This window comes from Macrosteles quadrilineatus, unplaced genomic scaffold, assembly GCF_028750875.1.
Source record: "Macrosteles quadrilineatus isolate MER2022 unplaced genomic scaffold, UCM_ALF_1.0 Scaffold_9__3_contigs__length_116548681, whole genome shotgun sequence".
Taxonomy (NCBI): Eukaryota; Metazoa; Arthropoda; class Insecta; order Hemiptera; family Cicadellidae; genus Macrosteles; species Macrosteles quadrilineatus.
The window spans coordinates 28,417,977-28,443,305 of NW_026542602.1; the positions used below are offsets into that span (position 1 = coordinate 28,417,977).

The following is a 25,329-nucleotide window of genomic DNA, read 5'->3' on the forward strand; positions in this document are numbered from 1 at the left end:
GGACGCACTTAAGAAAAAACATTTTATTTCTTCATCAAATCTAATTAAATTGTAATAAAATACACCGATCTCCGAGATATTGTGAAAGTAAAATTGATATCAACAATGCAGTTAGTTTAACATTGTTGTCTAAAACATATTTTATTTTAAATCGAAAAGGTACATTATGGACAGCAAATAAATAATGGTGTAATCGTTCGAACCATTGTACAAAGACAAGTCACTATCAGTAAAATAAAGGTCGATTTCTTTCGTTGAAGTCTTAAGGGAACCTATTTACTAACCCGTTCGTTTATTTTCTATTTTCATATAGCCAATTACTTAAGATGAGTTGGCTGTTAAATATCACTGATAAAATAAGTCATATAAAAAATTGTGACGTTAATTGAAATAGTTATTATTGTTTTATATTCTTTGAATACCTATTTATTACTGCTAACACGAAATTAATGGTTATATGTACGAAACTATTTAACAATAAATTTTATTGGTTTTTCCTTATAGTGGTTATCTACATGATATAGTATTTATTTAGTATTTTCACTAAAAGATCAAGACACGTCATTGTGATTAAGTAATGGTACTTAGACCACAGTGTTAGTTCATAGTTCATAGTGTTAGTTTGTGGGTGCAAAATGTAAATAAAGGTTTAAATACTTAAAACATAGAAAAGAAATACGACTGTATTCTTTGAATTTAATTTGTTGTATGCAGAAAACGTTGAAAATAACGTCAAGAGCTGTAGTAACGTGTTATTACTTACAGGCGTGATTATACACATAAATACCTATCTAATAAGCCTAGTTACTCACGCGTCTGCACAATTGTACGATCTATGTATGTCGGTGACACCACCTCACAGTTGCAACTGCAGACTGTGTGTGTAACAGCTGTGCATGCTGTGTAGCCTTTAATTACACATGACTCATGGCTGCTTCTGCTATACACCCGCCAAAAACATCCGCCAAATATTACAGGTGCTACATGTTTGCAGTATCCTTATAAAAGTAGTGGTTCTTTTCTTTTACTGCAGTTAGCTTAAAAGGGTTGGAATCTATTATGTAGGCAAACATGAATTTTGTGATAATTGTTTTGAAGCTGCCATGCATCCGATGGCCATGTTTAAAGTGTCATTGGATAGGTTGTGGCCTGTAGATTTGCCATCAAACAAAACATGTTTGAAACTCCATCAGGGTCCTGCCCCAGTAAAATGTTGGTAGGAGGCCTATAGTAAGAAATAATGACATTTTCCAAATATTATCAAAATATATACCTAAACAACTACAACAGTTAACCTTTACTCCATAAGAATAACATGGGAATTTTACGTGTACAGTATTTGGAATTTTCTCTGTAACCTTTAATCCTACAATAGCGCTTCATTATACCAAATTATTTTAAAAGCTCTACACGGTCGTTGTACAGGAAATTGGTAATATTTATGTTTGATAGGTAAACATTTGAAAAAAAGTTTAAAAATTGCAAAGCCCCATGACATCTCATTTCTATGACCCAATATTAATGGCTCGTAAACTCGTTCAAGTATATTCAGCCCAACATGTTCATGCCAAATTTCATATAAATCGGACCAAAATTACTCGAGTTATCTTGTTCACTGACACACATCGTTCACTATGACTCATTCTATGAATTTCAGCCCCGCGTTCACACTGTTCTATGACCTGTCCCACTTGAATTTTCATCTAGCAATGCGACAGGTTCATTGAATAACACATTGTTTGACATCAATCTACTTACACATGTATGTACTGTAAATGCAATCATTGTTTTAAGAATTCACTAATATTTTATGTAACAACGTAAAGATGCTTACAGACACAGAAAAATCGGCACCTTCAATCTGCTACTGCATCCAACTCACCTGAAAAAAAAAAAAAAAAACAATCATTAGAACTTGTACTGTATTAAAAAGGAGAATAAACGTGTACAGTAGATCGTTGGTATGGATAGCGAAATATTCTCTAGCTCACCATATAATCAAGTGTTCAGGTTTGCTACAAACCTTTAACGAAAACCCACAGAATTATCTTTTGTGGGATTTTACAATAATGAGTACTGGTCATTAGTTTTAGTGAATGTGGCCGCCAGTGTGTTATAATATTGGTGACAAGACCAACTTAAAGAACTTACCTCAATCTGACTCAATAAAATGCAAAAACCTAAAATTCTTGTTAAATAATCGTTTAGTACAATGGGTTGAGTATAATGTAGTCCATAGTACAGTATTACGATTAAGTAAACTAGTAATGAATTTTCAGCATGATGAAACATAATATAGTTAATTATGAACAGATTATAGAAATCACTGACATTAACACGACGATTAAATACTGAATGTATCATTTAGTGACTTAATATGGGACTAAAACTTGATATTTATATTCATATAGGACCATTACGATTAATGAATTTTTATTGAAATTAAAGTTTTAAAATCAGGTAGTTCAACCACAACAAAGTTTCTATATGGACAATTAATATTTGTCGTGATGACACAATATGAGATTGGCCTAACACTTTTAATAAATTATTTGAAACTTTGTAATTTTTGATAATTTTTAAGGAACAATCTGTGCCCGACGAGACACAACAGTTTTGTAACTCTGAGAATATTTGAATGACAATCATAACTTTAACGTATAATTTAACATCAAAATGATGCGGAATGCGTCCAGGTGCAGGTACCTACGCCCGTGGGCGCTAACTAACGTGGGGGCGCGACGGCCGCCCTGGGTTGCCGAATTTGGGAACGAGAGCCCGCCCCACGAATTAGTACCTCGCGATTTGCTGTCTCTTGACCGTAAAATTGCCACATGCATATTGAGATTATGTGGTATATCCATGACGTTATGTATACGCAATGGACGGTTGATTTGGAAAAGTGAGCACGTGCGTACAAAGTGGAATACCAAAATCACTTAAATTGATATAGTGTACAAAACAGTGATATAGTGTACAGTTAGATAAATTCCGAACATATTCACTCATTGAATGCCGTGTATATAACACTTCAAAATATATTATTTGGTAATTGTAATGTACTTTCTTAATGTAATTGTAATGTGCAAAATGTTTCTCGATAATGTTTTTTAGTTAGTAATTATTCAGTCAATCTAAAATGCATTGCAACACTGTACGAGATGCAATTGTTTACACATACTTCGGAGAAAGAATACAATAAATACATAATGATATTCTTGCATCTGGCCAAACGCTGGCGTTACAATGATTTGGTCGTTTGAGTAGTTGTTATTGGCTAAATTAATTTAAATTCAAACGTCGACCAGTTAGCTAAACGAACACTTAATATTGTGTTTCATAGACAATGCTATTGACCCATTTCAGTATAGCAATACTATACAGTAAAGGGGTTGTTAAAATGTAAATTATTGATGTTGAAAAGTAATAAGTAAATAAAAAATAACGGTAAAGTGCCGCGACCTTTTCTGTGATACTAAAGGAAGCACGAATCTGTGAATGAGGTGCATCCTAGGTAGTGCAGGCGTTCTACTAGGTGAAGTAATACAGTAGAAGCTAAACGCATTTACTGTACGATTACCACATAAACTTATGTCATATATTATACAACCAGCAAACTATAGTCGCTAAATATTCAGTGATTAGAAATTTGGGAACACGTGTAGAACCTGAGAGGGGTTCTATGATTTGGAATCTTTTTATCATACCACTTAACTGTAGTAGGTATATTTTAACTCTATCAATTGATGAGAGGGTAACATAATAATACAATGTAACAATACTACCAGCTTAGAGCAAAACGAAATTAATTCGTTATCAAAAATTTATAAAAGAAAACGAGGTGCTAGGAGAACCAACCAAATACAAATTGAATACATATTTTCCATTCCATTTGCGATCGTCCTAGGTAAGAGGACTAGGCAAAGGGATTGACTGATATGGTGATAGCTTATGTTATATATACGAAAAGTAGAGATAAATCAGTGTGGTTCAGGCAAACAACTTTGTAGCTAAATGTATCCAAAATGTAGGCCAACATTGTAGCAGCCAAACTAGGAGAAAATCAATACTTTTTGTAGCAATATTGTCCGAAGCGGGGTCATAGATAGGCTTAAAAGGAAAATCCATGAACGCAATTAGTTATCGCTTATAATGACCGGATAATCGAGAGTGAAGATCAATCAATACATGCCACGTGGTACAGGGGAAAACTGGTTGCTCGACCATTTCGGAAAAATATTTCATTTGGTAGCTAGACTCCCTCGTACTTTAAAACTTTTTGTATTGTTTACCCTTTGGAATCAACCTCTATCACTTTTCTGCTGCTACACTACACACCATATTTCTAGCTGGATGGAAAACTAGTAGGTAAGATGTGAAACCGTGTCGAGGAATAATGAAGTAGGAGTTTTCCATTGACTAATCCAACCCAGATCTACAGCATTATTAAACTACTATGAAAAAGGTAGCATCAAAAGAAGAAGATAAAAACAGAATTGATTCACAACTTTTAAGAGGACCGGGGTTTGAAGCGAAAACATTGACGATTAGTCAGTTTACGATAGTAATCGTAGACGTTACCCAGACTTCGGCCCTGTACCCAGCCATATGTAGGCCAACCGTCTGCTGCTGGTGACTTTCTATGTCTGACTACAGTCGTAGCAGGGTACTGTAGCTCACTACGCATGTTATCAGTACAACGTGTGAGCGTAGTCGTAGACGTAACCCAGACATCGGCCCTGTACCCAGATATATGTAGGCCAACCGTCTGCTGCTGGGGACTTTCTATGTCTGACTACAGTCGTAGCAGGATAGCTCACTACGCATGTTATCAGTACAACGTGTGAGCGTAGTCGTAGACGTAACCCAGACATCGGCCCTGTACCCAGCCATATGTAGGCCAACCGTCTGCTGCTGGTGACTTTCTATGTCTGACTACAGTCGTAGCAGGGTAGCTCACTACGCATGTTATCAGTACAATGTGTGAGCATAGTCGTAGACGTAACCCAGACATCGGCCCTGTACCCAGCCATATGTAGGCCAACCGTCTGCTGCTGGTGACTTTCTATGTCTGACTACAGTCGTAGCAGGGAAGCTCACTACGCATGTTATCAGTACAATGTGTGAGCGTAGTCGTAGACGTAACCCAGACTTCGGCCCTGTACCCAGCCATATGTAGGCCAACCGTCTGCTGGTGGTGACTTTCTATGTCTCACTACAGTCGTAGCAGGGTAGCTCACTACGCATGTTATCAGTACAATGTGTGAGCGTAGTCGTAGACGTAACCCAGACTTCGGCCCTGTACCCAGCCATATGTAGGCCAACCGTCTGCTGCTGGTGACTTTCTATGTCTGACTACAGTCGTAGCAGGGTAGCTCACTACGCATGTTATCAGTACAATGTGTGAGCGTAGTCGTAGACGTAACCCAGACTTCGGCCCTGTACCCAGCCATAATGTAGGCCAACCGTCTGCTGCTGGTGACTTTCTATGTCTCACCACAGTCGTAGCAGGGTAGCTCACTACGCATGTTATCAGTACAACGTGTGAGCGTAGTCGTAGACGTAACCCAGACATCGGCCCTGTACCCAGCCATATGTAGGCCAACCGTCTGCTGCTGGTGACTTTCTCTGTCTGACTACAGTCGTAGAAGGGTAGCTCACTACGCGTATTATCAGTACAATGTGTGAGCGTAGTCGTAGACGTTAGCCAGACTTCGGCCCTGTACCCAGCCATATGTAGGCCAAGCGTCTGCTGCTGGTGACTTTCTATGTCTGACTACAGTCGTAGCAGGGTAGCTCACTACGCGTATTATCAGTACAACGTGTGAGCGTAGTCGTAGACGTTACCCAGACTTCGGCCCTGTACCCAGATATATGTAGGCCAACCGTCTGCTGCTGGTGACTTTCTATGTCTGACTACAGTCGTAGCAGGGTAGCTCACTACGCGTATTATCAGTACAACGTGTGAGCGTAGTCGTAGACGTTAGCCAGACTTCGGCCCTGTACCCAGCCATATGTAGGCCAACCGTCTGCTGCTGGTGACTTTCTATGTCTGACTACAATCGTAGCTGGGTAGCTCACTACGCATGTTATCAGTACAACGTGTGAGCGTAGTCGTAGACGTAACGTAGACTTCGGCCCTGTACCCAGCCATATTTAGACCAACCGTCTGCTGCTGGTTACTTTCTATGTCTGACTACAGTGGTAGCAGGGTACTGTACCTCACTACGCATGTTATCCGTACAATGACTTGTGTCGTGTCTGTGTGAGCGTAGTCGTAGACGTAACCCAGACATCGGCCCTGTACCCAGCCATATGTAGGCCAACCGTCTGCTGCTGGTGACTTTCTATGTCTGACTACAGTCGTTGCAGGGTAGCTCACTACGCATGTTATCAGTACAATGTGTGAGCGTAGTTTTAGACGTAACCCAGACATCGGCCCTGTACCCAGCCATATGTAGGCCAACCGTCTGCTGCTGGTGACTTTCTATGTCTCACCACAGTCGTAGCAGGGTAGCTCACTACGCATGTTATCAGTACCTGTATGTTTTCCAGTAGGCTAATTATTTTTTAACGTTTGCATTGAGAGTTAAGGGGTAGAGAGGGCACTCCCTTGAAACGTTAATCTATTAGAACATACCTCGGAAAACAACTTTAAACTTAATACAACATCGTTTAAAACTGTACGAAAAAGTGTATCAATCTTGTGCTTCATTTACTCCTGAATGTAATGGTGCAACACTAAAAGACATAGACATAGAGATGGTGATAACCAGCTGTTTTGATGGGTTTGTTGTGACCAGTGTCTGTTTGTTTGTTGTCTGGCAGCTCGTTGCATGTTGCCGCTGTCTAGACACAACCTAATACGGGAACACTAATATAATTCTCTTTCTTGAATATTCAACACATAACATCAGTTTTAGTAACTTGCCTTTCAAATTATTGAGTCCTGTTTGTAGTTTAAATCGTGGCCTAGATTATTCATGACTGAATCCAGATAGCAAATACCTTATGAGCAAATACCACAATAATCCAGTAAGTGACAGTGAAGAAAATCCCCAGCCACTCTTGGGGGCAAGTGATAAGATAAGTAAGATAAAGATCTCTATGTGTTCTAATCCTCAATTTAATAATTTCTTTAAGTATAAACAGTTGTCAAAAATACAATACAATTTATTTGATTTATTTAACAAAAAGATACTGGGTGACCAGTTGTGCCACAAGGTTGGTAGCCGTGGCAGAGTGCGGCAGATGACAATGTGTGTAAATAACATGTATAACATGATACTGGGTGACCAGTTGTGCCACAAAGGTTGGTAGCCGTGGCAGAGCGCGGCAGATGACAATGTGTGTAAATAACATGTATAACATGATACTGGGTGACCAGTTGTGCCACAAAGGTTGGTAGCCGTGGCAGAGTGCGGCAGATGACAATGTGTGTAAATAACATGTATAACATGATACTGGGTGACCAGTTGTGCCACAAAGGTTGGTAGCCGTGGCAGAGCGCGGCAGATGACAATGTGTGTAAATAACATGTATAACATGATACTGGGTGACCAGTTGTGCCACAAAGGTTGGTAGCCGTGGCAGAGTGCGGCAGATGACAATGTGTGTAAATAACATGTATAACATGATACTGGGTGACCAGTTGTGCCACAAAGGTTGGTAGCCGTGGCAGAGTGCGGCAGATGACAATGTGTGTAAATAACATGTATAACATGATACTGGGTGACCAGTTGTGCCACAAAGGTTGGTAGCCGTGGCAGAGCGCGGCAGATGACAATGTGTGTAAATAACATGTATAACATGATACTGGGTGACCAGTTGTGCCACAAAGGTTGGTAGCCGTGGCAGAGCGCGGCAGATGACAATGTGTGTAAATAACATGTATAACATGATACTGAGTGACCAGTTGTGCCTCAAAGGTTGGTAGCCGTGGCAGAGCGCGGCAGATGACAATGTGGTCCACGTCTATTTCTAGAGCTTGTCACTCGGCCAGTGGTGAACGCGTAGGTAGATTACTATTATATTTGGAGCGGACTACGAAGCTGCGAGGGTTCAAGGTGGGGTCTCAGTGCGCATTGATAGTCCAGCATGCAGTCTCGTTAGTCAACTGGTAATGAAAAGTAATATAAACCAACTGTGAAAAAAACTGCCTCAAAAGCTCGAGATTACAGGTTCTAGGGTAGTTTGTAAGGCAACAACAACTGTTCAGGTACAATTCCCTGAGTAACTTTTGACATCCGTTTAGATAACCTGCTTTCTATAATTCAAACGTTTTTACATGTTTGCATACTTACATACTTACAGAAAAATATGATATAGAAAATAATTTGTTTACATTAAAAGGCTATACACACTCGCCGACCTGGTAAATCCGTGCCGACCATGACATATTAGTAACTCTTTATTCGTAGTATCTAAAACACGAAGGAAATTAGTGTCTTCGTCTTGGCAATAAATTCTTGATTTATTAAATATTTTTATAAACTTAAAAGTAAATGAACCTGCAGTTATTTGAACATTTAGCTATGTATATAAACATAAGACTGTATGGCCGATTTAAGACTTCAGTTGGTCGATCTTGTAATCGGGGGAACCAAGTTAAGAACTCTTAAGCCCGCTACACACGGTCAGTTCGGTGTGTCAGTTTGGTGTGTTCACATCGAACTGACACACCGAACTGATCGTGTATACGCCAAATTGATGTGAGCTCACATCAAAAAACTGAACTGATGGACTGATGAAAATTCATCATTTCGGTGTGACACACCGAACTGATGTCAGGCCGAAGTGAGCGTGTGTACCGCCGCGTCAGTTCAGTTAGTCAATTTTTTGTATTTGAGCATAAGCAGCGTCATTATATAATAGTCCGGGTAAAATACACTATGAGGTGGGCAAAATTGCTTTAAGCAAATTTAAGCCATATTTTCAAATTATACATACAGAACAATATATAAACAAAAATCCGACCAAATCCGAGCATGGTAACACTGAGAAATTTGGGGTTTTGTAACATAACAAAATGCAATATTTTACAATAGACAAATACAGTAGTGTATTCCCCACATATTGTAAAGCAGCTATTTATTTCTTGTAAGTAGGCAGTAAAATGGTTGGCAGATTTTTTTAGATCCCTTTATATGCTAATAATAATATTCCTCCAAATTTTTATATATAAATATATATGTATATATATATATATAAATTGCAAGTTGCTGAAATTTGTCTATTTTATCTCCGCCTCTCTCACATTTTCCTTTCCCTCCCTAGTCATGTACTTGTGCATAAAGCAGTGGAAATTACACAGCTGATTAACACCCACTGTATTTAACAGCTGATTGTTATTGTTTAACACATTTTACACATTTTATTGACACCAAAGGGACAAGAGTGAGGGAAAGCAATTTCCATGTAAAATTGTCTATGAAATACTTCAATTTGCACAAATTTCTGGAATTTGGAATAGCTAAAATAATGCTTAAGCATACACAAATGTATGGTACAGGGCTAAAAGTAAAGTATATAGTATATAGATTAATTCTGGAGATTTTTATCGTGCGCTTTTGTGTGCCTTTTGTGGAATTTACACATGTTGTACTCTGTAATTACACGTGATTTTGATAATTTTTTCAACCCTATATTTTTAGGGTTCCCATGGCCGGATTTTGGTAGAGATTTATGTCTCGGGTTCTGAATAAGATACAAGGTTCGTTCTGGTCTCAAATTAATCAGTAAATTATCGGCTTTCATTTGAGTGGTCGCTAAATAAAATCGGACAAATTTGACGGGGAGATATAGGTTGTTTAATATCATACAAATTTAGAAAATTAGTCCAGTTAATATTGAATAGTGAAATATAAATCACCTTAATCGTTTCTGATTTAAGTAATACATAGCATGATTAAAAACTAATATCTTACGAAGAATTTAAGATGATTGCGAGTTTTTAGTGTCTTTTATATCTGGAGATATATGTCTTTAACTAAAGACAAATTTAAAAAGAAAATAAATGTAATATTAAAATAAAGTTCAAAACTCGCTTTAAATTTGTCCGATTTTATTTAGCGACCACTCAAATGAAAGCCGATAATTTACTGATTAATTTGAGACCAGAACGAACCTTGTATCTTATTCAGAACCCGAGACATAAATCTTTTACTACAAACCAATTTCTAACAAAATTAATTTTTATGTTGTGTTGAGGCTTCTAGCTCGTGTCAAACCTGTCCGATTTTGATGACCAATAGCTCAAATGAAAGCCGTTACATCACTGAACATTTTGAGACCAGAACGAACTGGAAGCCTCATTTAGAACTGGAGATATAAGAAAAATAATCTTAAAAAATGTTCAAAATACGAAACGTCCATAAGAAATGTATAGGGTAGAATATTTATTTTAGTATATCTTTAGAACGAATAAATATATTAAAAAACGGATTTCGGCATTGTGATCTGCGTGAAAATCTACTTTATTATGATGTGTCACAACACTATCTTTACATTTAAGAAATTATATTTATATCCAATATGGCGGATCCAAGATGGCGGCCAAAAACGATTACGCTGTCAAAATAAAGTACCAATCACCCAAAAAATATATGCGGTGGTCCCAAGTCAATATCTCGAAAAATGTGGATAAAAAATGCAGTGGGGTGTCTTTTTTTGAAAATATTCCAATATTGGGAAAAGCCGCCATTTAAAATCGTGATTTTGGAGGTTTTCCCATGGCCGGATTTTGTCGGATTTTGGTAGAGATCTCCCCTAATATGTAATGACAAGAATTCTGCTTTGATTGGCTTTAAAGCAATTTTTCCCAGGTTAGGTATATATTTTTCGTATTTTACCTGGACTATAACCTATACCATAGATAAAACATACTTCCTTAGTACAATTCTCATACTTAAGAATAAGCTGAAGAAAATTTATTTGTTAGTTCTGTCCGGTGTACTGTAGTGTCATTTTTTGTTTACAGTTTGTTTATTGTCATTTAAGTCATAATTCATATGAAGGTTATCACAATTCACAACAAATAATAACTTTAGTAATCATATTATTCTTTTAGGTATTGTGGGAAAGGTGAAGAGATCCATCTCATCACCAACAAATCTGTCGTGTGTAGGAAAATAAACATTTTTATGAAAGTACATACGAACGAGTACGACTTCCCAAGAGGGGAAGCGTACCTGGGAGGATTACACCCCCAGGTAGCACGTTGAACTGACACACCGAACTGACCGTGTGGATGCAAATGCTGCGTTCAGTTAGAAGTGACAGTTAGAAATGAACACACCAAACTGACACACCGAACTGACCGTGTGTAGTGGGCTTTAAATATGGGTGAAACTGAATTAGGTCAACACGAGGTAAAATCTGCCATTTGTTTAAACCCGAAGTCAGGTTACATTCAGTTTAACAAGTAGTCTGGACATTTAATTTCAAACTAGGCTAATTGTTTTAGTTTAAATACAGTTATCGTCCACTTCAATAAAGAATGAGCATTTCCATTTTCGTATTAGTAATTGCTCGTGAAAATTGAGAATTGTAATTCAGGAAGTGCAAATAACAAGTAGCCAACAGCCATTTTGTTGAGAGCATTTCGAACATCAGCTTTTATTCGCTTGCGGCAGAACGCGTTGAAACAAACGTGTTGAGAATGGTGGTCGCTTCTAGGGGTGGAAACATGACTGCAATACGATTGTATTGTTTTAAAAACTGATTTGAGTAACGTAACTTGTATACGTTAGTAATTGGGATCCCACACACAAAGTGTGCGGTTAAACTCCAAAAACAGCATCAATAGACTCACGCGGGCCTTAACCGATGATTCAAAATTTGAGATGCAAACAAGACTATATGTTGTAAATATGCTTTCATTTTTGATTGTGAAATTATTATTTTTCTTGCAATCATTAGTTAATGCAGGACTGTGAGATTTGTACATTGCAGCCAGTAGATGCGTCTGACACCAACCGAGATTTAAATTTAGCAGACATGAATGCTGCAACGCACCACCAGTGGGTGCAGTCTAAACAATTGGATGCGCTAATTTTGCCGACGGTTGTTTGTTTTTGCAAGGCCAAAACGCATAAAACAACTTCATTTACATATTTAGATTTCGCGCCGAATACCTTGACACTAGATAGATGATGGATTATAATTAGCACCCGGGAAACATTGCCTTCACACGAAGGCTGTATCCGAAGTATGGCGCGAACTCAACGTAGCTAAAATCTTTTGGGAGAACTAATTTTGTCCATCGTATTTTTGTTAGGGAAAAAACTAGTAAATAATAAAATCTAAGTCACGCGTATCCGATATTTACGTCGCAGCCCAAATAATGCAATGTTAATTTTCCGTGGAGGGAGACCTTCACCAAAGAAACATTTCTTAACTACACTCATCCCTCACTCATATTTGGGTTAAAATACGCACCTATGTGGCGTCCCAATCTCAATTAGTAACAATAAATAATAATAATAATCTTTTTAGACGAAATTTGTTTTCCTGAGCGAGTAGAAGACGTAAATTCTGAGCTTACTTCATAAAATTTGATTACAATTGATGATTGGGATGGCATGGACTCAGTTCTTTTAGATGTGTGGCAGAAGTGTACCCACTATATGGATCAGCAGCGGCCAAAAAGATTAAAGATCACACTTATTACACGGAATTACAATTTCCAACATCTCCCCCAGCCCTTCTACTCTGGTATATTCGGCGTGGATATGATTATGGCTGTCGATGACTATGGTACGGTACAGGGACTGTATGACTGACAGACTGTGTTGCACATGCAGATCACGACACGTCGCACTCCGCGGAGGCCAATTTACTTGTAATTCAAGGACCAAAGGGACGTGCCCGCTGGTGAATTACCTCTAGTATGCGTCCTGGATGCACCATTACATTGGAAGCGTACAGCTGTATGACTGACTGACTGTGTAGCTCCACGCTGTTGCACATGCAGATCACACGTCGCACTCCGCGGAGGCCAATTTACTTGTAATTCAAGGACCAAAGGGACGTGCCCGCTGGTGAATTACCTCTAGTATGCGTCCTGGATGCACCATTACATTGGAAGCGTACAGCTGTATGACTGACTGACTGTGTAGCTCCACGCTGTTGCACATGCAGATCACACGTCGCACTCCGCGGAGGCCAATTTACTTGTAATTCAAGGACCAAAGGGACGTGCCCGCTGGTGAATTACCTCTAGTATGCGTCCTGGATGCACCATTACAGTGGAAACGTACAGCGACATCTACTCAAACAAACTACACTTATATCACACACGATTGTCATGTTCATTTGATTTTTGATTTTATACTCAAATGTATTACAGTAGCTTCCATTTTAGCGTGAGAATTAATTTATATCAGTTTTTTTTAAATGTAATTGGCAAGCATATAAATCGTTTGGTAAAATCAGCATGGTTTGGATTTTGAATAGTCTTGCTATTTTATTAGTTCCTGCCAGCCTTAAGACGGGATTAAGATTCAAAACTCGAAGCGTCGCCGTCGCCAAATTTAATCAAAAGTCAGTGATATACGCTATAGTTCTTAATAAACGTGTTAATTTGCTACCATAGACAATTCAAACACTCGCGATACGGTACATTCTGATATTATTACAATAGCATATAAACTTGACAGACCATTGCTGGACTGGTCATACATTACTGTTTACTTGCACTAGGAAGTATGGCATCTTGACCCTGAGCTTATCTGGATGATGAAACAAACACACGGACTGTCAATTACCCATAGACCAAGCTACTGTATCTTGCCTCATATAGAAATCCTTCATAGTCTATTTACGCTCACCATAACCCGCTGTGGTCTACAACCACGGTTTGTCATACTTTACACGCTTGGTTATACTGTATGTCGCAAATACTGCTGCAAAATACTCTATGACGTCTAAGGCCGGGGAGAAACTAAGTACGACTATTAACACACCCAAGATTGAGACATTAATTAGCGTAAAACACCTTAGTAACTAAACATTTAGGCTATTTGAAATTAGTATTTGAAATTAGTAGCAATCAAATTAATAGTTTTAATCATTCTGCTCTCACCCTGAAATTTCTAAAAAATGCACGCTTCAAGTTCAAGTAACACAAGGACTCCTATATTATACACCTATGTGCACAGCAAAGCATCCTATATATGTAATAGCCTAGTAGGCCTATACATGTTTTAACACTTGTATAAACTTGTGTATGTGATTGGAGAATGAAAAACGTAATTGTTAACGCTTCTCTTACTCCAATCACATATAGGCTACACAAATGTACATACAATTCCAATATAATCAGAAATTAAATTATCTAATGATTTTCCCATAGGACCTAATGAATCCTTTCTATCTAGGCCCTAATAAAAAGGTGAGTTTTTATTTTATATAAGTAATGAGAGTGGGGCGACAATTAAGTTTGCATTGGGGATTACTGGTATGTAAGGGTTGGGATGGGTATGTAAAATACATGTAGGTTCACAACGTCTTGATTTACCTTTATCGTGTATAGGTCTACCTATACACAAAATAAAATCATTTATAATTTTTTGCTAAGCATATTGTACAAAACATTAATCTAAATAAGTAAATCAAAAACCGTTCGAGACACAAGGGTTGATAAGACTGATAAGAGGGGGTGAAGGCCAACCAAGGCCACGACAAGTGCGGCGGTGAATGGGGGAGGTTCCGGGTCAAAACCGTATCGATTCCTCCCCCTCCCCCCCCCCCCAGGCACGACAGCCGCCACGTGGTCGACCCCGGCGAGACAAAGGAGACGACTAGACGATCGCTTACAACTGATACTAGACGACCATCGATTACTTTACCTATTACAACTGAGTTTTCGGTCAATAAATCGATTAATAGATATTCGTGGTTTTGGTACTTGGTTTACAAGTATTATTTAACCATATGCAAATTAATGTTGGATGTTTTAATTAACAAAGGAGACGACTAGACGATCGCTTCCTACTTACTGGCTGACATACTGACTGCAACGAACAAAACTGAGTATTCTATAGTGCATATGGTGTTACCACAGGTGTTACAGTAATTAGGTCATGTGAGAGTACATAATGATAGACAATCCCAGGACTACAAACATCATGTTTATGGTCCTGAGACAATCCACGGTTCCATCAGTTCTTGGGGAAAGAACTGGTACATGGTATCAATTTTGGTCATGAACCGATTGCGGTATCACCAACTTAGAAAAATACATATTGACAAATCAAATTAATTTGTTAGTTGACAAGTTATCCCATTGCATAACCTGCATATGAATATTTTAATTTACAACGGATCGTAACAACGGACTGGACCATCGTAACAACTACGAATGTAAATTCGCTGACTGTATTCCTGGCTTCTAGAGAGAGATACATTAATTTATGTCCAGGGAGAGACAGTAAGCGAATTTCCATTTACCAGTACTGTATTCTCAATTAAATATACTTAAATAACATTGGGTTTAACAAGTACTGTACCTAGGTTTGCTGCTCAGGGAGGGTATTAAAGTGTAATTTTGTAAAACATGAATAACGTAGTATAAAATAAATAAATTTGCCAAATTTTATAAAAATATATCCATAAACATGCAAACTACAACAGTTTACTTATTCTCCGTAAGAATAACATGGGAATTTTAAATTTAAAATTTATTTAATGTTCTCCGTAACCAATCTCCGCACAAAAACAATCTAATATACTAAATTATTAGTTTTTTAAGCTCTTTAAAATGGTATGAAGAGAAATTAGGAAATTTTATGTTTTGAGGGCCAAAAATTAGAAAAGCCAATTTTTACTCCAAAAAACCCCCCATAACACCCCGTTCCCATAGTCCAATTATGCTGGTTCGTTGAGGTAATAGCTATTTCCCAATAGGGAAATTCACTAAAAATAAGAATGTAAAACACGAGAATGCTTTATTTTATCAGAATCCGTTAAGTTAACTAATGGTGACATTATGCTATATCTAATGACAGCCCCAGTTTTCATATCTCTGACAATATACACACAGCAGACCGGAACAAACCAAGGATGTACTGGGATACATTTTAATGACGGGTCAGGTCAGTGACCTTGTGATAAGGGCGGCTGAAACCTACTATCACACCCATAGCATTGGCATATTTGGGCATTGGAGGCTGGTTCGATGACGTCACAATCCCAGTAAATATCACTGACAATATACACACAGCAAACCAGAAGAACCCAAGGAAGTACTAGGATGCAGTTAAGTGACGGTGCAGGTCATTGACCTTGTGATAAGGGCGGCTGACGACCTACTATCACACCCATAGAGGGCATCGGAGGCTGGCTGGTTGACGTCACAATTCCAGTAAATATCACTGACAATATGCACAGAGCAGACCAGAACAACCCAAGAATGTACTAGGACGCAGTTTAATGACGGGTCAGGTCATTGACCTTGTGATAAGGGTGGCTGACGACCTACTATCACACCCATGGAGGACATTGGAGGCTGGCTGGGTGACGTCGCAGTCCCAGTATACATTTCTGACAATACATACACACAGCAGGCCAGAACAACCCAAGGATGGGCTAGGATGCAGTTTAGTGACGGTTCAGGTCATTGACCTTGTGATAAGGGCGGCTGACGATCACACCCATGGAGGACATTGGAGGCTGGCTGGGTGACGTCACAGTCCCAGTATACATTTCTGACAATACATACTTAAAGCAGGCCAGAACAACCCAAGGATGGGCTAGGATGCAGTTTAGTGACGGGTCAGGTCAGTGACCTTGTGATAAGGGCGGCTGACGATCACACCCATGGAGGACATTGGAGGCTGGCTGGGTGACGTCACAGTCCCAGTATACATATCTGACAATACATACTTACAGCAGGCCAGAACAACCCAAGGATGGGCTAGGATGCAGTTTAGTGACGGTTCAGGTCATTGACCTTGTGATAAGGGCGGCTGACGATCACACCCATGGAGGACATTGGAGGCTGGCTGGGTGACGTCACAGTCCCAGTATACATATCTGACAATACATACTTACAGCAGGCCAGAACAACCCAAGGATGGGCTAGGATGCAGTTTAGTGACGGTTCAGGTCATTGACCTTGTGATAAGGGCGGCTGACGATCACACCCATGGAGGACATTGGAGGCTGGCTGGGTGACGTCACAGTCCCAGTATACATATCTGACAATGCATACACACAGCAGGCCAGAATAACCCAAGGATGTACTACGATGCAGTTTAGTGACGGGTCAGGTCAGTGACCTTATGATAAGGGCGGCTGACGATCACACCCATGGAGGACATTGGAGGCTGGCTGGGTGACGTCGCAGTCCCAATATACATATCTGACAATACATACACACATCAAGCCAGAACAACCCAAGGATGGGCTAGGATGCAGTTTAGTGACGGTTCAGGTCATTGACCTTGTGATAAGGGCGGCTGACGACCTACTATCACACCCATATAGGGTATCTGTGGCCGGCTGGTTGACATCCCAGTCCCAGTATAAACCACTGACAATTGTTATGCACACAGCAGACCAGAACAACCCAAGAATGTACTACGATGCAGTTTAGTGACGGGTCAGGTCAGTGACCTTGTGATAAGGGCGGCTGACGACCTACTATCACACCCATATAGGGTATCTGTGGCTGGCTGGTTGACATCCCAGTCCCAGTATATATAACTGACAATTATTATGCACACAGCAGACCAGAACAACCCAAGAATGGACTAGGATGCAGTTTAGTGACGGGTCAGGTCAGTGACCTTGTGATAAGGGCGGCTGACGATCACACCCATGGAGGACATTGGAGGCTGGCTGGGTGACGTCGCAGTCCCAGTATACATTTCTGACAATACATACACACAGCAGGCCAGAACAACCCAAGGATGTACTACGATGCAGTTTAGTGACGGGTCAGGTCAGTGACCTTGTGATAAGGGCGGCTGACGACCTACTATCACACCCATATAGGGTATCTGTGGCCGGCTGGTTGACATCCCAGCCCCAGTATAAACCACTGACAATTGTTATGCACACAGCAGGCCAGAACAACCCAAGAATGGACTAGGATGCAGTTAAGTGACGGGTCAGGTCAGTGACCTTGTGATAAGGGTGGGCCAACGACCTACGACTGACTATCACCGACGTCGAATTCCCCCGGAAAAAATCGCTCACCGATAATATTATTGTATGATAGATGGAAATTTATAATCGAAGACATGATGTTTGTTATCATGGTGAACAATCCGAATATAAACCTTTTACAGTTGTAGATTCGTCTAAAAGGTAAATCGGTAATCCTAATACTTTGAGGAAGTACAAACACGTTGTAGAGAACAGTTGGGCTAAAGCTAAAAAAGGGATTTCAATACTAATTTCAATCTGATTCTTGGCCAAAAATAGACTGATTATGCGGTCCTGTGCAGTTTAGGCGGCTCCGGTGCAAATTTGGAAGAAACTGGTTCCCGAAGGTCAGTGGCTAGTGGTTGGTGGCTACCATTGCTGGTACCCGGCACCAGTACACGTTTCCGATACAGAGTGTCGACAAAATAGCATACTCCTCTATTTTGTCCAGCATGTTGTACAAATATTTATTTTACTCTTAACAAAATTCATTAAAAATAACTATGAGGTAGCCCTCGTACAGTACTTGTTATGTTCTTCACAACACTCGCGGCGAAGTGTCAACGGCCGTACAGCGTACAGCACGCGTGACACGACGCACGTATGATGACGTCACTACGTGCATGCATCATGCATTATACATCATGCATCATGCATGAGTGGTGCCAAGTATCATCTACATGACCTCTCAGCATTGCTGCATGCCTTACATACACAAATAGCTGTGCAGCTCTAAACTATAGTGGTGTATCAATTAATATTATTTATTTTGAGTTAATCTCAATTAATTATCCGCGGTGGAAATCGCACGTAAGAATTTGATCATTGAAAATCAAATTTTTCATATAGTTTTTACAACTCAAGTTGCGAGGTTTTTTCTTAAAAGGAATACGTTGATTAACCTTCAACTGTATTTTAGGCCAATACTTCCACATATTTTACTCTTTTATGTGAACGGCAGTAGAAAAATATGAAATAATAAGTGAGCTGGCTTATTCACTAAAACTAAAATACTATTAACATAATTATTTGAACAAAAACAAACAGGTATCTTTAAGATGGGGGTTTGTCTTAGTGACCGAGAGGTAATCGGTAATGGTAGTAAATCTCAAATTTGAAGGTTGGATTCTATGATGGTGAACCCTATTGTAATTGAGCTGAATTTGCTCGTTACACTTCAATGATAAAAATCTATTCTGATTTTTTATTTGATATGTTTTTTTGAAGGGACCGGCCGAACCCTGTAGGGGTTTTATTGTCTAATAGCACGATAAATTGATAGCCAAATTACTCACGGTATCACGGTCTTTGGTCCACGACCTGCCTAGGATCGAACCTGCGACCGAGAACTATAACCACACCTTTTGGTTTTGTTTGGTTAAGGATCTCTCAATTCCGCACTCCGCAGTAACCTCGACATTCTGTCGTACAAGCAGCACGTAACGCAACGATGACATCAAAACCGCGCCACTCCGACCTGAATACTAAGAAGGCATGCAAATTTAGTGCAGCCGACTGCCGACATCAGCGTCCAGAAAACAGCCCACATGGGCAACTTTGTTGGGCCCAAACTCAAGGCTGGAGTTGGCTGTTGCAGCAGAGAGAGATAGAGCGAGATGGAGATAGTGAGAGAGTGAGAGGACAGAGTCAATGCTCCCAGCCCGCCTCCGTTCAAATCTGTCCGCACTAGTCCGCAGTCCGCACCTATAGCGGTTTTTGCCGTAATGATAAATCCACTTTCCTGATGTAACAGTACGGTAGGTGCAGTACTGCGATTTGGAAGTTTTTGTAGTAGCATATGCACCAACACAACACGTACACGTAAATAATCACGATCAGGTCGTTTATGTCTACATCTGCCCAATAGTGAATTAATCGAAATTCGTATTTCACCAGCGTTTGGAAAATGAGGCTACCAAATCATGCAGAAACGTGTGTTCTGTGTAGACCCTATTTCTTGAAGCATGGTTTATTTGTGTAGAGAAGTAGTATTTAGATCTGATGATGTTGGAAATGCCCAAACGAAATAGACCTTTATTTACAAACAAATACACACTCAGGGATTTGTATAATTTCTGCTAAATGTGTCCAATATCTGAAATATGAGAACTTTGAAATTCTATACTCAAATAAATGTTTATACTCTAGCTCTGTTGAAAAAAAAACACAGGTAAATTAACTTACGATTACCGAACACTCACGCTTGTTGTCTTTTTTAACACTAAACCCTCCAAGTAAGCGAAGGGTTTAACTAGTTTCTCACCCAAAGCTTAATTAAGACAAAAAACGTCAATAAATCGTACAATGTAAGCAACCCATGAATCAATTCACATGTCTTTGCAAGTCGAACTGTCAAAAGTAAGGGAACATTTGCGTTTCCAGCAACGTTATTCACACAAGCCGTCTACCAGGTCTGTTGTCTCTTTTAATCCAAATCCTCGAAGACATAATTAAGACCATAACCACAAAACAAGTTTGACAAATGAACCAACATATCGCACCAATCCATGAAAATCAATTCGCAAGTCGAGCTGAGACGGGTCGAAATTTGTCAGAGGTAAGGAGAAATTTGACAAACGCGGGTGTCGAATGCATCTGTCAATCACCCGAGCCTCCGTGGGGGGGCCGAGGAGGAACCGAGGGTGGAAGGGTACCAACTCGGGGGTAAACCTCAGGTGCAACTGTCTCAGCGACTGCCAGCGGCCCTGGACAACCGTGGACACCGAACATTGTCCGTCAAGTCAATGAGATCTCGGTGTATTTGCGCCATTTGTCGCACAAATGATGTATACTTGTGAATAAATGCATCGCATGCATGCAGAACAGACTGCAGCGAGTTAGAATGCACATGTGTTAGCGGCCGCATTTGTCTGTAGCTGTCACTTGGACACTGGTCACTTGCACCACTTTGTATCTGTTACTCGAGTATTGACGAGCAAAATGTTGTACATATAGAGATTAATTTGCATTTGAGTAAACTTGATCGAGGCTAATGACTTTTTTAAATCAACTCTACTTGTAGAACGCTTCAAATTGCACACAAAAATAATGTGATGTTGGAAAGAAACTTAATGTTTTCTCACTTGAAAACACAATTGTAGCAGTGTTCTTTCTACAGCAGAACACAACTATTATTGAGATCCCTCCTACGGTTCCAGTTACAAAATAAAAACGATCTCACCTGGAAGGAGGAAATATCGCACGAACGGGACTAAAAAAGCCTTATTACGATGTTATTAGATAAATGAATATAATTTTAATTTATTGTTGTGGGGGGGGGGGGATATTAATAACAAGTTCAGGGTCCATGATTAGGCGTAGTTAAACGACTGCTGTTCCAAATAACAGTTTTAAGGTTAAAATATGGAGGTACCGGTACGTGAAAGGTAGCCTACTACTTACACTAGGAAAGCCTATTAATACAGCGCATGCTTAATAATCAATAAATATATGGAAAAAGGAAAGTTATTCCCCTTTGAGCAAATTAACTTACTTTGACTCGTCACCAGGTGGTATGATGAGGTTTTGTATGATTAGACATAGTTATCGTTTCTACTTTTCGTCTAGCTATATGATTAAACCTTGTGATAGTTTATGATTGCCAGCGTTGTCGTTTGGCATTGTAGGCTAGGTACTTTAAGACTAACTTGTCACCTGGTCGTATGATAAGATCTCATTATCATTTGGCAGGTTGGTCTTCGAATTATTATGTGGATACTGGACGAACGACTGACTAATCCTTCGTTTAACAATTATTGAGATTTTCTACTTTTTGGTTAAACCAAGTGATCGTTTATGATTGACCTCGTTATAGCTTAGCAATTTAGAATTTGTTTCGACTTGTCACCTAGCTGTATAATTCAACATGATTGGCGTAGGTTTGCAAGAAGTGCATAGCTGCTTACGTAATAGTATGTTATCACTGTGTCTGGCCGTTATCTAGGAGCTACGACCCTACGACCTACATTCTCTCGGCGGAGTTACAAAGTGATGAGTTCACCTTCTTGCGTCAAACCACCCTTTAATTGGCACTTCAATAGATACACGGTCAGTTAATTTCAAATGGTGTATACAAAAAGTTAACACCTCATATGGTTTATCGCAATATAGTATTGTATTTTATCAACAAGTATTGTATTGTTTTTGCTTCAAATATTTAATTTATTTAATATGTTTGTAAAAACTGTGTATATTAATATGCATTTTAGGTAAGATTTGAGCATTGCAATTCTTAATTGAGCGAAGCTCTTAGTACTACATTCTCCTGCTTTTGTTTTATGTACAAACTTCTCCTGAACGGCTGAAACGATCCGCATGAAATTTTTACAGTCATAGTAACCAACTATGGGAAGGTATGAATATGAAATTGTACATAGGACTAAAGGGCTTTTCTCTACGTGAATTTCAATTATTAGAATTTTAACGTGGACCTTATGGGTTTATTGGATTATTTGCAAGAAAGCAATAAAAAGGCAAAGAAAAAAGTTGTAAAATGTTTGTCAACGAATCATTTAAATTATATTTATGTGAATAAAAATATACCAATTGTCATTGGATATTGCAAGAAGAAATTTAATTTATGAGAACCAGACGAAAAATTGACTTTGGATACTGCAAGTAGACAATTCATTTACGTGAACCAAAATGTACCATTGAGTTTGGATACTGCAAGTAGACATTTCATTTACGCGAACCAGACGTATAGACTTTGTATACTGCAAATAGACATTCCATTGACTTTAGAACTGCAAGTATGGATCTCATTTACAAGACACAGATGTAGCATTGATTTAGGAAAAGTATTGGATTAATATGCTAGCTCCGCTCAATATTGCAAGCAGACAACAACTGCTACATAAACCTAGTTTTATTGTTATTCTATAGCCTTTCTAAGATACATCTACTGCTAAAACATCAGTCATCACGACGTGAAATTCAATCAAATTTTAAATTGTAAATCATCAACAATGAGGATTCAAGTTGCATTTTGGACCATGTAGGAACAGTTTATTGGAATTTTGTACAGTACAGTATAAATTTGTAACGTGGGTAATTGCCTTGGGCCGCAATCACCCATAAAATTAACTACAACTATTATTGTAAATAGTTAAATTCTTCTTATTAGACCTAATGGTAGTAGACTAATAACATGAGTTTACAGCAGACTAAGGTACGGATCTTCCTTTTTCCTAAATATCCCTAAAATTATATAGAAAATATTGTAATCGTACACTGATGTAAACGTTTTCTGTTGAAATTGTTTTTAACGAGAAGCGTGTGCTTACAATTATCAATCCTCGATACGTATACGTTTGTTATCAGGCTACATCATACAAGACCGGTGAAACAAAATATTACAAACATACAAACATCAATCAAGGTTTATCAATTTACCTGTTTTTCTTTATAAACAAATTGGAGCTGCGTGCAGCCAATTTGCGGTGGCGAGCCTGGGAAAGGACGTGGAAACTCATAAATTAGATTGCCAAATATTCTCGACCGTAACGACGCAATTTCGGCGGCTAGACGTTGCAATAATGAATCTGTACGGTTAAACGGCTAATTGGATGTAATGAAGGGGGCTAATTGTTACCCGAGGTGGTCCGAGCTGGCGGCAAGGGGAGTGCTCGATATCGGCGGCTCATTGATAACAGGAGTGCTCGATATCGGCGGCTCATTGATAACAGGAGTGCTCGATATCGGCAGCTCATTGATAACAGGAGTGCTCGATATCGGCGGCTCATTGATAACAGGAGTTGTCGATATCGATAGCTCATTGATAACAGGAGTTGTCGATATCGGCTGCCCATTGATAACAGGAGTGCTCGATATCGGCGGCTCATTGATAACAGGAGTGCTCGATATCGGTGGCTCATTGATAACAGGAGTGCTCGATATCGGCGGCTCATTGATAACAGGAGTTGTCGATATCGGCGGCTCATTGATAACAGGAGTTGTCGATATCGGCTCATTAATATGATTGTATGAATGAACCATCGATATTGGTGGCTCATTGGTAGCAGGAATTTTTGGAGTAAATATATATATATCGGTGGATGTATAACATGAATGTATGGAGAACTGTCAATATCGTTGGCTCATTGATAACCGAAATATTTTAAGGAACTGTCTAAACTAGCGACGTGTTGATGACATGAATATATGGAAGAGCTCACAATATTTGCGACTGATGGATAAGAGGAAGGTATGAAGAACTTTCGATGACGGTGGGTCATTTATAACAGAAATGTTTGGAGTAAATATATATATTGGCGGCTCTTTGTAACATGAATGTATAGAGGAAATATCGGTATCGGCGGTACATTGATAACAGATAACTCGTCATTGATAACCAAAGTAAAACCAATTTTTTTTAAATACATATTTTCCCCATTCTCAGTTTTCGATTTACCATCTATAGAGTTTTTATGGGTTTGAGTGCAAATTATTTTAATAATATCACACGCCTGTCGGTAAAATATTTTAAGATAAGCTGACCAAACACACAGTCCCTAGTTTACCATTGTCTTGTTTCTGTTTTGTTATTGCTCTATTTATTTGTTGTTAGGCTAGTTTTATATTGTTATTGACGAAAGTTGTTCTGAGAAGCAGTATTTGTACTGAGAAACGCTTGATAAATAAAGGCATTTTTATTTTATTTTATTTATTTATTTACCTTACCCTGACCAAAAAGAGGTATTTATCCAGTGGACTTAAAAGTGTGCCTGTTTGTGTGTTTTTTTTCGTGATACTACAGTACAATCAAGATGATTATCAAAGCAGCCAGTGTTTAAACTTTTGTCACGCACAGGTCGATGAGACAATTTTTCTATTTATAGTTTGTGAGGCTTTATTACTTGCCACAATTAAGATTAATCAAATTAAATGTATGGATAAACTATCGGTATAGACACCTTTTTGTTAACACGAATACCTTCCAAAATTTGTGGCTGATTGATAAGAGAGAGATACTATGGAGAAACATGCGATATCAGACAGCAATGCATAAGAAGAAAATGTGGAGTATCTTTAATCACGGGTGGATTATCGATAACATGGAGAAACGTCTCATTGATACCATTTCCATGTATGTTATAAATGAAACGTCGATATCATCAGCTCACTGATAACGACAGGAATTAGAGGAATTGACAATTTCTGACGATTATTGGCAACAGG

The 25,329-nt window shown here is 39.0% G+C and overlaps 1 protein-coding gene across 1 annotated transcript in view; it reads right to left on the bottom strand.

The window, feature by feature from the left end:
• Nucleotides 1-25,329, bottom strand: part of LOC129002453 (protein TMEPAI-like) — a 100,334-nt gene that overhangs the window by 58,943 nt on the left and 16,062 nt on the right. The gene's annotated exons all lie outside the window — the stretch shown is intronic.